Raw genomic sequence first — 15,303 nt, 5'->3', positions numbered from 1 at the left:
GGAGGAGTTGGAAGATTTTAATAAGAAACAACGTGTAGTGAGAAATAGAGTTACAAAGAGAGAAAAAATAGGAAGAGTGGCAAACATAGAAAAGATGAGATGATTAGCAAACCAAGGACACTGTCCAGAGAAAAGGGTGTCATCTACAGAAACCTTTTGCTTCAATCTATATGATGAGGGGATTGCCCTATGAGGAGAGATTGAGTAGACTAGACCTACATTCCCTTGAGTTTAGAAGAATGAGAGGTGACCTAATTGAAACATTCTTAAGGGGCTTGACCAGCTTAATGCTGAGAAAATGTTTCCTCTGGCTGGGGAGTCTAGAACACGGGGTCATCCACGCCAGGGTGTCCCTGGAGATGGAGCACACGGTGTCCACCGGTACGCTCGCGGCCTTCCGCGAGAGGTGGGCGCCGGAGGGGCTGGAATGCATCGTTACCCCCGGCAACCAAATTTTAATTTGATTTTATATGTTTTAAAGTTTAATTTGTTTTAATTGCCGGATTTTAGTGTCCCCCTCCCCTTTTATAGGGGGCACTTGTAAAATATACGATTTTAATGCCCAAAAAAAAAACCCAAAAAACTACAAAAATACAAAAAAAAAGGGCATTGGAAAAATTTCTAGAACACGGGGTCACAGTCTCAGACTAGCAGGTCAGCCATTTAGGACTGAAATGATGAGAAATTTCTTTACTCAAAGGGTTGTGAATCTTTGGAATGCTCTACCCCAGAGAGCTGTGGATGCTCAGTCATTATATTCAAGACAAAGGTTGATAAATTTTGTGGAATTAAGGGATATGGGGATAGTGCAGGAAGGTGGAGTTGAGGTAGAAGATCAGCCATGATCTTGTTGAAAGGTGGAGCAGACTCGAAGGGCCAAATGGCCTTCTCCAGCTCCTATTTTTTATGTTCTATATTGTTTAACATGATTCAAAATCACTGCCTGAAACATAACACATCATAATGTACAGATAAAACTAAATAATTTGCATATGTTTGTATTTGCAACAAGAGCCATGTTCCAGAGGAAGGAAAGTATAAGTTGTGTGACAAAAGTAACAAAAAGAAAGGGGTAAATAGGTGTCAACCTTGGTTCAGTGATAGCTTTTTCTCCTATGAGTTAGAAGATGTGCCTGTGCTGTCTTTTGGACGAGGTGTTAAACTGTCCCAGGCCCAATCTGCCCTCTCAGTGGATGTAAAAGGTATAAAAGATCCCATGCCACTATTCGAAGAAGAGATGAGGGTTACAAATTGCTCCCGCCCGAAACGGGGCGCTCCCACCTCGTTTCGCTGCTTTTTTACTGCAGCTGTGATTCAAGTCGACTCTTTTGCTAAATTGCGCTCTATGGTTTTTTTTGTTTTGATCCGGAAGTCGTTATAAATGGGGGCAGTGTCAACACCTGAGAGGGCAGAGACGTGGCGGTCACAGCAACTGAGGGGCGGAAGCTGCGGGCAGGTGCAGATACCTCTGCGTTAACGTCATCACGGCACCGCATCACCTATTGATGACCCGGCCGAACCCGGGGGCATAGTTGTCGGGCCGACATAGCAGTCGGTTGCAGCGGCAGCGAGCCCTCCCCTTTAAGGGAAGCCGCACTTCCGTTGCAGAAGGCCACAGATTCACTGGACCACCGGGGAAAAGGTTGTTTTAGGACCGGGCCGGCCGAATATTTTCCATGGGGAATGTCTCCAACGAAGGTTAGATCAGCGGTGCACATGGTGATGACGTGCTTAACACTAATCGGCAGCAGCAGAGTGGTAAGAGAAGGATTGGGGCACCGCCGGGAAAACTCGGGAGGGTAATTGAGCTAGCAGCAGACATTCCACCAAAAGTCAGCAGCCACTCCACTCTGAAGCGTGGCCACCGATTTGCAGTGGTAACAGGCCTTAAGGAAAGGGACATTTTCGGCCCCGGGGAGTTTACCTGGCCAACATTGTTAAAAAAACAGATTATCTAGTCATCATCTCGTTGCTGTTTGTAGCAATTTAAAATTGGAGGGAGCAGCGTGTGGTGGCCCGGCCCGGAAATCGTCGCGGTCCCGGCCTGCAAGACCATCAGCAGGCCGGAGCCATTGGAGGGAGCAGCGTGCGGCGGCATACCACTGCAGGGAGCAGCGCGTGCTGGTGCAGGAAGGCGACGGCTGCGAAGCCAGGTCGCTGATTGCAGTGCGGGCAGGCACAGCAGGAGGGGCGAAGGAGTGGCAAGAGTTTGTAGATGGAAGTGACCGGGGCCCAGGAGAGGCGTGAGTTTGGGGCTCAGAAGAGACGAGGGCCAGGGACAGCCCACACTGTGATATGTGTGCGCGCTAGGTCCATTCAGCAGAGCTAGTCTCCAGTCATCTAGGGTAATCCTTGCCACTGGACCAAGACCTAGTTCTGTCAAGCCCATGTGGTGGCTGGTGTGCAACGGCCACCACACGTTAAAAAAATCCACGTGCAGGCATCTTCCAACCTTCAAGATGTAGTTCAGGTTCTGGAATATTAGGTGCTTCATTGAAACACCTGTGAACTCATCTCTTTTTGGCGTGGAAGCAAGTCATCCTCGCTTCGAGGGACTGCTTATGATGATGATGCTGTTTGTGGGACCTTGCTGTGCGCAAATTGGCTGCACATTTCTTAGAGCACAACAGTGACTACACCTCAAAGGTACATTTATTGTAAAGGCTTTGGGCATCCTGAGGCTGTGAAAGGCACTATATAAATGCAAGTTATTTCTTTACTTCTTTAAATAGATTGTTGAATTATTCCAAGGGTATTGTTACTTTGTCAATGACATATTGTGAATTTATTTTATATAGGATAGCATAAAAAATTAAAGCCAAGAGCTTCCCCAACTCACTTGGTAAAGGCAGCGTATACCTAAGCCATACAAACTAGAAGATCCCTGGTTTTGTTCCCACTCGGTGTTGAGCTCATTGATCTCGAGTGGGGTATGCTACAATTAGCTTCAGTGCTTCTAAACTAGGAAAGGGGAAATCAGACAGAGTTCCCAAGCTTGGTCACTAGCCAGGGTTCCTTGCTGGAATGTATGCAGGTTTGTATATTGGGTGAAGACAGGATTGAGTTTAGCTGATCAAATAGACTGCCAACACTCAATGCCTTGATTCACACACGAAGATTGTCAACTTTGACAAAGTACTCGAGAGCGCTTGTGGAACTATACCCCAGCATAGTGGCTTCAAAAGAACAGAATTGTAGGAGGTGGGCAGTCAAGCCAAGAATTTCCCTTTTGGTGTTACATTGTATTTATTTAAGTTACACACAAAATAGTGAATTGACATTTTTTAATTACCTAAATTAATTTTTCACTTGGTAAAAATGTTATTCAAATGTTAATCATTAGTAGTTAATTAAAAAAAGGCATAGAGTGAATGATTGGTGCAGATAAAGCATTAGGGAGAGCTGGCACTTGCCATAAGGATCAGATCCAGCAGGAAAAGCATCTAAAGCAACACTAAAAGGCTGGCAATGCAAGGAGAAACACTAATGTAATTTGGAAACTATCCAGCTACTTTGTTATTAGTCTGATCAGAGCTGGAAAATAACATTGTAAGCTAGGTAACATGTGGAATTCCCAGCCCTGTCCCTTATAGTTTTGAATAGTATAAACAAAGTCGAACAATATAATGCCATCTTCCTTTGCGGTATGATGCAGTAGCTCATAGAATGATGAGGTGTGGGTTGGCAACCAAGATTTCCCCGTGTTGTGAGTTATTGATGTTAGCTGTATTGTGAAGCAAGAGGCAAATGGAAACCAGCTGTTTCCTGACAACGAGAGAAGGAGTGATTTAGTCAGGTGTACATCTCAGCACTCAGTTCCAGTGTGGCTAGGTGGAATGGTGCCCAAATTTGTAGACAATACTAAAATAGGCAGCAGAGGAAATAATTCTGAAGATCAAAGGAAACTGCAAGGGGGTATTGCTAAGATTGTGGAATGGGCCAAAAAAGAATTTCATGTCACTGAGTGTGAGTTGGTAAATTTTGGTTAAAAAATTATCCTTTTAGTGGGAGAAGGCTGGTTTATGTGGAAGAACATGGGGATTTGGGACTTCAAATTCACAAGATATTAAAGGCACCACCTCAAGTGGATGACATAAAAAGCTAATGGTTTACTGGGTTTTATAGCAAGAGGTATAGAATATAAAATAAATAATTGACTCTATATAAACCTTAGTAAGACCACAATTTTATAGCTGCACAGTTTTGTGCTCCACATTATAGGAAGGATGCTGAGACAATAGCGACTACAGTGCAGATTCACTTGGATGTTGCTTGTTACAAGGGACGAGAAGTATAAAGAAACATAGAAAATAGGTGCAGGAGTAGGCCATTCGGCCCTTCGAGCCTGCACCGCCATTCAATGAGTTCATGGCTGAACATGCAACTTCAGTACCCCATTCCTGCTTTCTCGCCATACCCCTTGATCCCCCTAGTAGTAAGGACTACATCTAACTCCTTTTTGAATATATTTAGTGAATTGGCCTCAACAACTTTCTGTGGTAGAGAATTCCACAGGTTCACCACTCTCTGGGTGAAGAAGTTTCTCCTCATCTCGGTCCTAAATGGCTTACCCCTTATCCTTAGACTGTGACCCCTGGTTCTGGACTTCCCCAACATTAATAAGAACATAAGAATTAGGAACAGGAGTAGGCCATCTAGCCCCTCGAGCCTGCTCCGCCACCCAACAAGATCACAGCTGATCTGGCCGTGGAATCAGCTCCACTTACCCGCCCGCTCCCCGTAACCCTTAATTCCCTTAATGGTTAAAAATCTATCTATCTGTGATTTGAATATATTCAATGAGCTAGCCTCAACTGCTTCCTTGGGCAGAGAATTCCACAGATTCACAACCCTCTGGGAGAAGAAATTCCTTCTCAACTCGGTTTTAAATTGGCTCCCCCGTATTTTGAGGCTGTGCCCCCTAGTTCTAGTCTCCCCGACCAGTGGAAACAACCTCTCTGCCTCTATCTTGTCTATCCCTTTCATTATTTTAAATGTTTCTATAAGATCACCCCTCATCCTTCTGAACTCCAACGAGTAAAGACCCAGTCTACTCAATCTATCATCATAAGGTAACCCCCTCATCTCCGGAATCAGCCTAGTGAATCGTCTCTGTACCCCTTCCAAAGCTAGTATATCCTTCCTTAAGTAAGGTGACCAAAACGGCACGCAGTACTCCAGGTGCGGCCTCACCAATACCCTGTACAGTTGCAGAAGGACCTCCCTGCTTTTGTACTCCATCCTTCTCCAATGAAGGCCAACATTCCATTCGTCTTCCTGATTACCTGCTGCACCTGCAAACTAACTTTTTGGAATTCATGCACAAGGACGAGAGGTGGGCACCGGAGGGACTGGAGTGCATCATCACGCCCGGCAACCAAATTTTAATTTGATTTTATGTTTTAAAGTTTAATTTGGTTTAATTGCCGGTGCTTTTAGTGTCCCCCTCCCCTTTTATAGGGGGCACTTGGAAAAATGTGATTTTAGCGCCCCAAAATAAAAAAAAACAAAAAAAAAAGAAAAACAAAAAAAAACACAAAAAAAGGAAAAAAAAAAGGGGCCTTGAAAATGTCTGCTGTGTCACCCAGGCGGGTGGCACGGTTTAATGTTTATGTTTTTTTTCAGGTAAACTCAAAAGAGTTTCATGCACAAGGACCCCCAGGTCCCTTTGCACTGCAGCATGTTGTAATTTCTCCCCGTTCAAATAATATTTCCTTTTACTGTGTTTTTTCCCAAGATGGATGACCTCACATTTTCCGACATTGTATTCCATCTGCCAAACCTTAGCCCATTCGCTTAACCTATCTAAATCTCTTTGCAGCCTCTCTGTGTCCTCTACACAACCCGCTTTCCCACTAATCTTTGTGTCATCTGCAAATTTTGTTACACTACACTCTGTCCCCTCTTCCAGGTCATCTATGTATATTGTAAACAGTTGTGGTCCCAGCACCGATCCCTGTGGCACACCACTAACCACCCATTTCAAACCCGAAAAGGACCCATTTATCCCGACTCTCTGCTTTCTGTTCGCCAGCCAATTCTCGATCCATGCTAATACATTTCCTCTGACTCCGCGTACCTTTATCTTCTGCAGTAACCTTTTGTGTGGCACCTCATCGAATGCCTTTTGGAAATCTAAATACACCACATCCATCGGTACACCTCTATCCACCATGCTCGTTATATCCTCAAAGAATTCCAGTAAATTAGTTACACATGATTTCCCCTTCATGAATCCACGTTGCGTCTGCTTGATTGCATATTCCTATCTAGATGTCCCGCTATTTCTTCCTTAATGATAGCTTCAAGCATTTTCCCCACTACAGATGTTAAACTAACCGGCCTATAGTTAACTGCCTTTTGTCTGCCCCCTTTTTTTAAACAGAGGCGTTACATTAGCTGCTTTCCAATCCGATGGCACCTCCCCAGAGTCCAGAGAATTTTGGTAGATTATAATGAATGCATCTGCTATAACTTCCGCCATCTCTTTTAATACCCTGGGATGCATTTCATCAGGACCAGGGGACTTGTCTACCTTGAGTCCCATTAGCCTGTCCAGCACTGCCCCCCTAGTCATAGTGATTGTCTCAAGGTCCTCCCTTCCCACATTCCCGTGACCAGCAATTTTTGGCATGGTTTTTGTGTCTTCCATTGTGAAGACCGAAGCAAAATAATTGTTTAAGGTCTCAGCCATTTCCACATTTCCCATTATTAAATCCCCTTTCTCATCTTCTAAGGGACCAACATTTACTTTAGTCACTCTTTTCCGTTTTATATATCGGCAAAAGTTTATACTATCTGTTTTTATGTTTTGCGCAAGTTTACATTCGTAATCTATCTTCCCCTTCTTTATTGCTTTCTTAGTCATTCTTTGCTGTCGTTTAAAATTTTCCCAATCTTCTAGTTTCCCACTAACCTTGGCCACCTTATACGCATTGGTTTTTAATTTGATACTCTCCTTTATTTCCTTGGTTATCCACGGCTGGTTATCCCTTCTCTTACCGCCCTTATTTTTCACTGGAATATATTTTTGTTGAGCACTATGAAAGAGCTCCTTAAAAGTCCTCCACTGTTCCTCAATTGTGCCACCGTTTAGTCTGTGTTTCCAGTCTACTTTAGCCAACTCTACCCTAATCCCACTGTAGTCTCCTTTGTTTAAGCATAGTACGCTCGTTTGAGACACTACTTCCTCACCCTCAATGGTATTACAAATTCAACCATACTGTGATCACTCATTTCGAGAGGATCTTTTACTAGGAGATCGTTTATTATTCCTGTCTCCTTACACAGGACCAGATCTAAGATAGCTTGCTCCCTTGTAGGTTCTGTAACATACTGTTCTAAGAAACAATCCCGTATGCATTCTATGAATTCCCCCTCAAGGCTACCCCGTGCGATTTGATTCGACCAATCGATATGTAGGTTAAAATCCCCCATGATTACTGCCGTTCCTTTTTCACATGCCTCCATTATTCCCTTGATTATTGTCTGCCCCACTGTGAAGTTATTATTTGGGGGCCTATAAACTACGCCCACCAGTGACTTTTTCCCCATACTATCTCTAATCTCCACCCACAATGATTCAACATTTTGTTCATTAGAGCCAATATCGTCTCTCACAACTGCCCTGACATCATCCTTTATTAACAGAGCTACCCCACCTCCTTTCCCTTCTTGTCTATCTTTCCGAATTGTCAGATACCCCTGTATGTTTAATTCCCAGTCTTGGCCACCCTGCAACCATGTTTCTGTAATGGCCACCAAATCATACCCATTTGTAATGATTTGTGCCATCAACTATTTACTTTATTTCGAATGCTGCATGCATTTAGGTAGAGTGTTTTAATACTAGTTTTTAAACCATGATTTTTAGTTTTGACCCCTCCTGCAGCCCCTTTATATTCATACATAGTGTCCCTTCCTATTACCCTGTGGTTTACACTTATCCCAGTGCTACTCTGCTCTGTTGCCTCCTGCCTTTTGCATTCTTTTTTGGGGTTCTGTTCATCTGAGCTCTCACCCACTCTAACTAGCTCAGAGCCCTCTCCTGGGTTCCCATCCCGCTGCCAAGCTAGTTTAAAGCCCTCCCAACCGTACTATCAAAAACACCCGCGAGAACATTGGTCCCGTCTCTTTTGAGGTGTAACCTGTCCGACTTGTACAGGTCCCACCTTCCCCAGAAGCGGTCCCAATTGTTCAGGAAGCTAAAGCCCTCCCTCCTACACCAACGGGAGAGTGGAGAGCACCAGCTCCAACTGTCACAGGAGAGAGAGTGGAGAGCACCAGTTCCAACTGTCACAGGACAGAGAGTGGAGAGCACCAGTTCCAACTGTCACAGGACAGAGAGTGGAGAGCACCAGCTCCAACTGTCGCAGGAGAGAGAGTGGAGAGCACCAACTCCAACTGTTGCAGGAGAGAGAGTGGAGAACACCAGTTCCAACTGTCGCAGGAGAGAGAAATTGGGGCTGCTTTTGTTGCAACAGGGGAGATTATGAGGTGATCTGCTAGATTTGTTTAAATGAATTGAATGAACTTTACAACTAATAAATTACTTTTGAACTGCAGTCACTGTTGTTATGTAGGCAACACAGCAAATGGTGCAGTTAGTTGCGGGAGGAATGTTAGCCAAGACATAAGAAGACCTCCCAATTTGGCAATGCTGGTGGTGTAATTGCTTATATTGCGATTCTACCACCCATAAGCTTTCAAATAAAACTATGTAGTCATGTTACCCATCCAGGTGCAATATTGCAAATGAATATCAACTGCAGACTGCGGTTGTACACTACTGCCCACTTGCACCTAGCCCCATTTTCAGGCAGTTCACGAGACAGTGACAAACACAATAGACTCACTGGGGTAGAAATAGGACCTCATTGTGCCCATTTTATGGGTGTAAAATTAGCGCAACGAGGCCCAATTTTGGGGACCAATATACTGTGCCTTAAGGACACCTGCAAAATATCCAACCCAAAACTAGGTCACACCATTTTTCAGACGTCCCTGGCAGCTACCTAAAGCAGGCATTATGGGTGTCGCTAGCAAGGTCAGCATTTATTGCCCATCCTTAGTTGCCCTCGGGAATGGTGGTGAGCCTTCAGGAAAGCATAAATATTCAGGGACATGGTGACCTTGATGGCCATTGGTAGTGTTGTCTGGGTAGCAATGTTGTCTGGAGGCTTCATGTAGGAAATAGCACAACTGGATCACAGTCTCCCTGTAAATATTGGCATCCTAAGGCACTGCTCTTCAGTCAAACCCAGGTAGCTCTGCCTGGGGTGGTACCCACAATAGGTAGCATAGTTGTGGGTACAGACAGTATACTTTGGTGCCACCATATATATATTTCTGCCACATCACAAAAGAAAAATACTGCAGATGCTGGAATCTGAATTAAAAACAGAAAATGCTGGAAATACTTAATAGGTCAGGGAGCATCTGTGGAGAGAGAAACAGAGTTAACGTTTTGGGTCGATGACCCTTCGTCAGAACTGGAAAAAGTTAGCGACGTAACAGGTTTTTGAGCAAGTGTAGGGGCAGGGAATGGGGGGAGGGGAGGAAAGAACAAAAGGGAAGGTCTGCGATAAGATGGAAGGCTAAAGAAATTAAGAGACAAAAGAGATGATGGTGCAGGGCAAAAGGAGATGGTAATGGGACAAGTTAAAAAACAAAAGACAAATCTAGATAGGGTGTAAATGGAGATACCTGAATCATCAACAGCTGACGTGGGAAAAAATGATAATAAAACAGAAAGGAAATAGGGGCAGAGGTTATGATTAGAAATTGTTGAATTTAATGTTGAGTCCAGAAGGCTGTAAATTGTCTAACCGAAAGATGAGGTGCTGTTCCTCGAGCTTACATTGAGCTTCATTGGAATAGTGTAAGAGGCCGAGGACAGAGAGGTCAGAGTGGGAGTGGAGCGGAGAATTAAAATGACAGGTGACCAGAAGCTCGGGGTCATGCTTGCTGACTGAATGGAAGTGTTCTTCAAAGCGATCACCCAATCGGCCTTTGGTCTCCCCAATGGAGAGGGGACCACATCGTGAGCAATGAATACAGTATACTAAATTGAGAGAAGTACAATAAATCACTGTTTCACCTGGAAGGAGTGTTTGGGGCCCTGTACAGTGGGAAGGGAGAAGGTAAAAGGGCAGGTGTTGCATCACCTGCGCTTGTATGGGAAGGTGCCGTGAGAAGGGGAGGAGGTGCTGTGGGTGATTGAAGAGTGGACCATGGAATGCTGAAAGGGGAGGGGAGGGGAAGATGTGATTGGTGGTGGGATCACGGTTGAGGTGACGGAAATTGTGGAGGATGATCCATTGAACGTGGTGACTGGTGGGGTGAAAGGTGAGGTCAAAGGGAACCCTATTGTGTTTCTGGAAGGGAGGGCAAGAGATGAGAGCAGAAGTGCGGGAAATAGAGTGGACACGGTCGAGGGCCATGTCAACCATGGTAGAGGGGAATCCTCGGTTGAGGAAAAAGGAAAACATATGGGAAGCACTATTATGGAAGGTGGCATCATCAGAACAGATGAGACGGAGAAACTGGGAGAATGGAATGGAATCCTTACAGGAAGCAGGGTGGGAAGAAGTGTAGTCCAGATAGCTGTGGGAGTCAGTCGGTTTGTAGTAACTGTTTGTCAATAGCCTATCACCAGAAATGGAGACAGAGAAATCAAGAAAGGGAAGGGCTGGAGATGGACCACTTGAAGGTGAGAGAAGAGTGGAAATTGGAAGCATACTGAATGAAATCTTCTAGTTCAGGGTGAGAACAGGAAACGGCACCGATACAGTCAACGGCACAGATACAGAAAAAGAGGTGAAGGAAGGGACCTGAGTAGAACTGGAACAAATAATGTTCCACATATCCCACGAAAAGGCAGACATAGCTAGGACCCATGCGGGCTCCCATAGCAACACCTTTAATTTGGGGGAAGTGAGTGGAGTTAAAGGAGAAGTTGTTCAATGTGAGAACACGTTCAGCCAGGCGGAGGAGGGTGGTGGGGGTTGGGCCTTTGCTCGAGGAATAAGTGGGGCACCCTCAGGCTGTCCTGGTGGGGGATGGACGTGTAGAGGGATTGGACGTCCATGGTGAAAAGGAAATGGTTGGAGCCAGGAAACTGGAAACAAAGTGGCGGAGGGCATCGGAAGAGTCGCGCGGACGTAGGTGGGAAGAGACTGGACAAGGGGAGAAAAAATAGAGTCGAGATGGGAAAAAAATCAGTTCCATGGGGCAAAAACAGGCTGAAATAATATGTCTACTGGGGCACTCCTGTTTGTGGATCTTGGGAAGGAGGTAGAAGTGGGTGGGCTGTGCAGGGATGGGGAACTATGAGGTTGGTGGCCGGGCAGGGAAGATCTCCAGAGGAGATGAGGTCAGTGAAGATCTGGGAAATGATGGCTTGATGTTCTGTAGTGGGGTCATGATCCAGGGGAAGGTAGGAGGAGGTGTCAGAGAACTGGCATATATTTCTTTAGATCTTCCTTAGGAAAGTCGAGTTCTAGGGGTTCTCTGACCGGCTCAGATCTTTTACTATGTCAATGAGCTAAGTTAATACAAGCTGTTGTTGTGGTGCAGTATTTGGGATAGTTTATTGGCAGCTTCTGAAGTTTTTTTTTGCTCGTCCACTCAAACATATGGCCTTCGTTCGTTGTTAACAAATGCTATTATTACAAGGACACCCAATATGATAAGCAGCACTGGAAATAAAGGTTTAACATGGCGGACACTAAGACCCAGCGGAGCCAGTTCTGAGGCCAGCGGCTGACGTACATAAGTCTGAATAAGAGCAGAGCGTGGTTGAGCGTCACAGGATACCTCTGAACAAAATCGGACTGGTACCAAGTCATTCCAACGAGGTAAGGATCTACAGACTACTAATTTATATGGCGAGAATGAATTGTGAAAACCTTGACATAATTTTAAATTGCTTTAATATGGGATATATTGAAAACATGATCACCATTGTAATTAGCCTCAAATTTCTGTAATTTCCTTCAGAATTTGAAATTAATGTATTTTATATGTAAATACCAGAAGACCAGATTTGTACATTTTTGGTGAGATGTGAGAGATTCATTCATTTTCACTTTAACAATATTCCACTTGTTAATTTGCCTGGAGCAGCATTGTGTTCAATTACTGGTAGAAGATGAAATGCCATTGTCCAGAGGCATCGCATTCAGCAGCGTGTAAGGCTAGATGTGGATTCAGGAAATAAAACTGTGACCGGGTCGAGGCTATATTTTAATGATTACATTCAATGTGCACCTTTTTGAGTTGTAAAGCGGATGCTTCTTGAGGGATGAGCACGATGAAAAAGCAACGCATGGAACGTGTGTGCGAACAGCAAATGGCGATAGGGTGCTAGCGACACAGGTTAATGAAAATCTCCCACACTTGTTACAACTATCCGCCTGTATTGAAGTGAGCAAACTCTGGGGGTTTATCCGGGGGAGAGCCAATGGTGAAAGATACAATAAAGTTGTACTGAGGAGAAATTGTCCGAAACGCTCACTTCCTTTCAATTTCATCATCTGCAACACTGAATGATGTCATGCCTGCCCAGTAGTTTCCCTGTAATGAACTGTGAAGCGTTTCTCGGCACACTTTAAAAGTATTTACCTACACCGCTACATGGACGTGATTCTCTCCAAGGACATGGGTTGCACTGAAGACCCACGACCAGCAAAAAATAAAACTTCTGAATAAACCTACCCGTGTTTATAATGTCTGTACCCGGCGATGCCTTAATGAAATGAAGGGTTTCAGATTGGATTAGCAAATTGAATCTTCTGAGGCATCTATAGTCGTGTGTTCTACTGATGACAAATTATATGCAAATGTTTTGAGTGCAGATGGCGCTTTTTGTAAAATGGTTACTTTTGTATCTAATCTATTATTTTCTTTTGATTATAATGAAACCTCGTGAATGTTAAACCATCTGATTATTGGATTAACGAAACTCCATCATCACCTGCTTTTAACCAAACGCTGCTGCTTGGGCCACATATTCTGGTCAGAGTAAGATGCGACGCGTGTAGTGAGTTAGACCATTCTCTTGGTAGGTTTTGTTTGATTTGGATTTGAAAGATTCCAGGTTTGATTTCCCCGAGTGGCCCTGGGTGTTGCGAGAGAAGACAAAGCCTCGGGGAAGGAGGGGAGCGAGGGCCAGTGGTCATTGGGCGTGAATCCCTCGCCTCGCCTCGCCTCAATACTTTCGGTTTCTTGCTCAAATTTCCCTGCACTCGTTCGTCATCGTTGTGGGCGATTCTAGTGAGAGGACGGGCACTTTTGACGCGCTTCGCAGACTTGCTCTCGGGTCACGTCTCTCACGTACTCTTGCAGTGGCATGATGCTTTTGTTCCACCTACTTCCCCGCCGCCTCTCTTTTCTGACACCTGGTCACCCGAGACACAGGGCAGCATTGCACAAACTCCAGCCTCGGCTATTTGTGAGAGTGGCGAAATAAAAATTGATGCTGTTCACACACCCCACCAATTATCCTGAGGATTAGTGCATTGTTACCTGGGCAGACTTGCAGAAAACAGTTTTTTTTTATCGTACAAAGGATTGGGGGGCCGCTGAGCAGTCGGAGTAAAATCCATGAAAGAGAGACTTGCCTATTCGAAAGCTTCCTGATTTTAAAAGGTAGAAACGAGCCCCTCCCCACTCAGTGCCAAATCACACCCGGACCCAGAGATAATTTAACTGGACTGGGTATTCATGCTGAAATTTTGTTTTAACATGCGAACAATAGGATTTCTATATTTAAAGTTACGCCAGTACAACATGAAGATCAATTGTAAAGAAAAGAGGGGATTTATAACAGTCAGGCCACATTTGTATCATGAAGTCTAATTGGCTGAAGGTTATTCTCAATGTAAACTGAGACAATTTTTGTGGTTCGGCTGTATACACAGTCCCATCTATTCAGCTGTGGATTTGGCTTTGATCGACCAGCAACAATAGAGTACGTGTGTATGTCTTGCCAGTTGTAGGATAGTTTGGCTAGCTTACATACTCGACCTTGGTCTCGTCCTTCTGTCTTCGAACCTGTTTTGTGAGCCTAGACGGTAGTCTCACATGACAGAATTTTATTCCTTTTGGCATTAGTCCTAGATATAGGGGTAGAGTTTCCAACAACAATACACATTCAAAAGTGAAATACTGCTAATGCTAGAAATACTCAGCAGGTCAGACAGCATCTGTGGCGAGAGAAACAGGTCGATGGCCGTTCGTCACAAAGAGATGTAACAGGCAAGTACGAGGGGAGGAAAGAACAAAAGGGAAGGCCTGTGATAGGGTGGAAGGCAAAAGGAGATGGTAATGGGACAAGTTAAGAAACAAAAGATGAGTTTAGAAGGGGTGTAGATAGGAATGGCAGAATTAACAGCAGCCATGTGGGGGAAAAAAATGGATTATCTGCAACAACTTTTTTGTGTCCTTCTGGGCATGCTTGGACTCTGCCCCCCCCATGCGCATGCGTGCATTTTAGCAAGGCCTAGCCGTGCATGCGCAGTATCCCGCAGTTGCGGGTGCAGTGTGGCCAACCATGCTTTGTTCTGTTCTGTGGCACAAGGCCCCTCACTGGATCTGTGATGAGAACAGCAGGATCGAAAGGGAGAATGGGGGGAGAGAGAGGGAGGAGATCAGAGATGGGGGAGGGAGGAGATCGGAGCGAGAGAGGGGGAAGATCAGGGAGAGTGGAAAGAGGAGGGAGATCAGAGAGAAAAGGACATTGGGGAGAGGGGAGGTCAGGAACTCGGGTGGGGGGGTGTAAAGAGTGTGGAGAGCACAATGGGGATGGCAGAAGAACATGATTCAGGTGGTTGAGAGCATGATCCAAATGGCAAGACTGGACGAAATCCAGAAGTCATGACACTATCACTATTCACGTCGGGGGGGGGGGGGGGGTTGCAGGAACTTGGGCTGGGATGGGACAGTAAATTGGGCTGGGGGGGTGGGGTTGGAGCAGGAACTTGGGGACCAATCAGCAATCATGTCATGTGATCAAGGGGACCCAATCAGCGCTTTTCAGTGTTACAAATAAATGCATCCAAAAAAATAAGGGCAGAGGTTATGGTCTGAAATTGTTGAACTCGATTTTGAGTCCAGAAACCTGCAAAGTGCCGAATCGAAAGATGAGGTGCTGTTCCTTGAAGTTACGTTGAGCTTTATTGGAACAGTGTAAGAGACTGAGGATGGTGAGGTCAGAGTGGGACTTGAAGATATCTGTAATCCTGCGTGGATTCAAAACATGAGTGCTGGAATTTCAGTTGGAACAATACAAGTTGTTGTTTC

General features: G+C 44.9%; 1 protein-coding gene across 1 annotated transcript in view; it reads left to right on the top strand.

The window, feature by feature from the left end:
• The first annotated feature begins 11,788 nt into the window (after window positions 1-11,788).
• Window positions 11,789-15,303, top strand: part of slc16a3a (solute carrier family 16 member 3a) — a 48,833-nt gene continuing 45,318 nt past the window's right edge. The window contains exon 1 of the mRNA XM_070857662.1: window positions 11,789-11,858. The gene's annotated coding sequence lies outside the window, so the exon portion shown is untranslated. The remainder of the gene's footprint in view (window positions 11,859-15,303) is intronic.

The sequence above is a fragment of the Pristiophorus japonicus genome, chromosome 16 (genome assembly GCF_044704955.1).
Source record: "Pristiophorus japonicus isolate sPriJap1 chromosome 16, sPriJap1.hap1, whole genome shotgun sequence".
NCBI classification, from domain to species: domain Eukaryota; kingdom Metazoa; phylum Chordata; class Chondrichthyes; family Pristiophoridae; genus Pristiophorus; species Pristiophorus japonicus.
The sequence above is the reverse complement of the archived record's forward strand: the minus strand, read 5'-3'. Positions and strand labels throughout refer to the sequence as shown.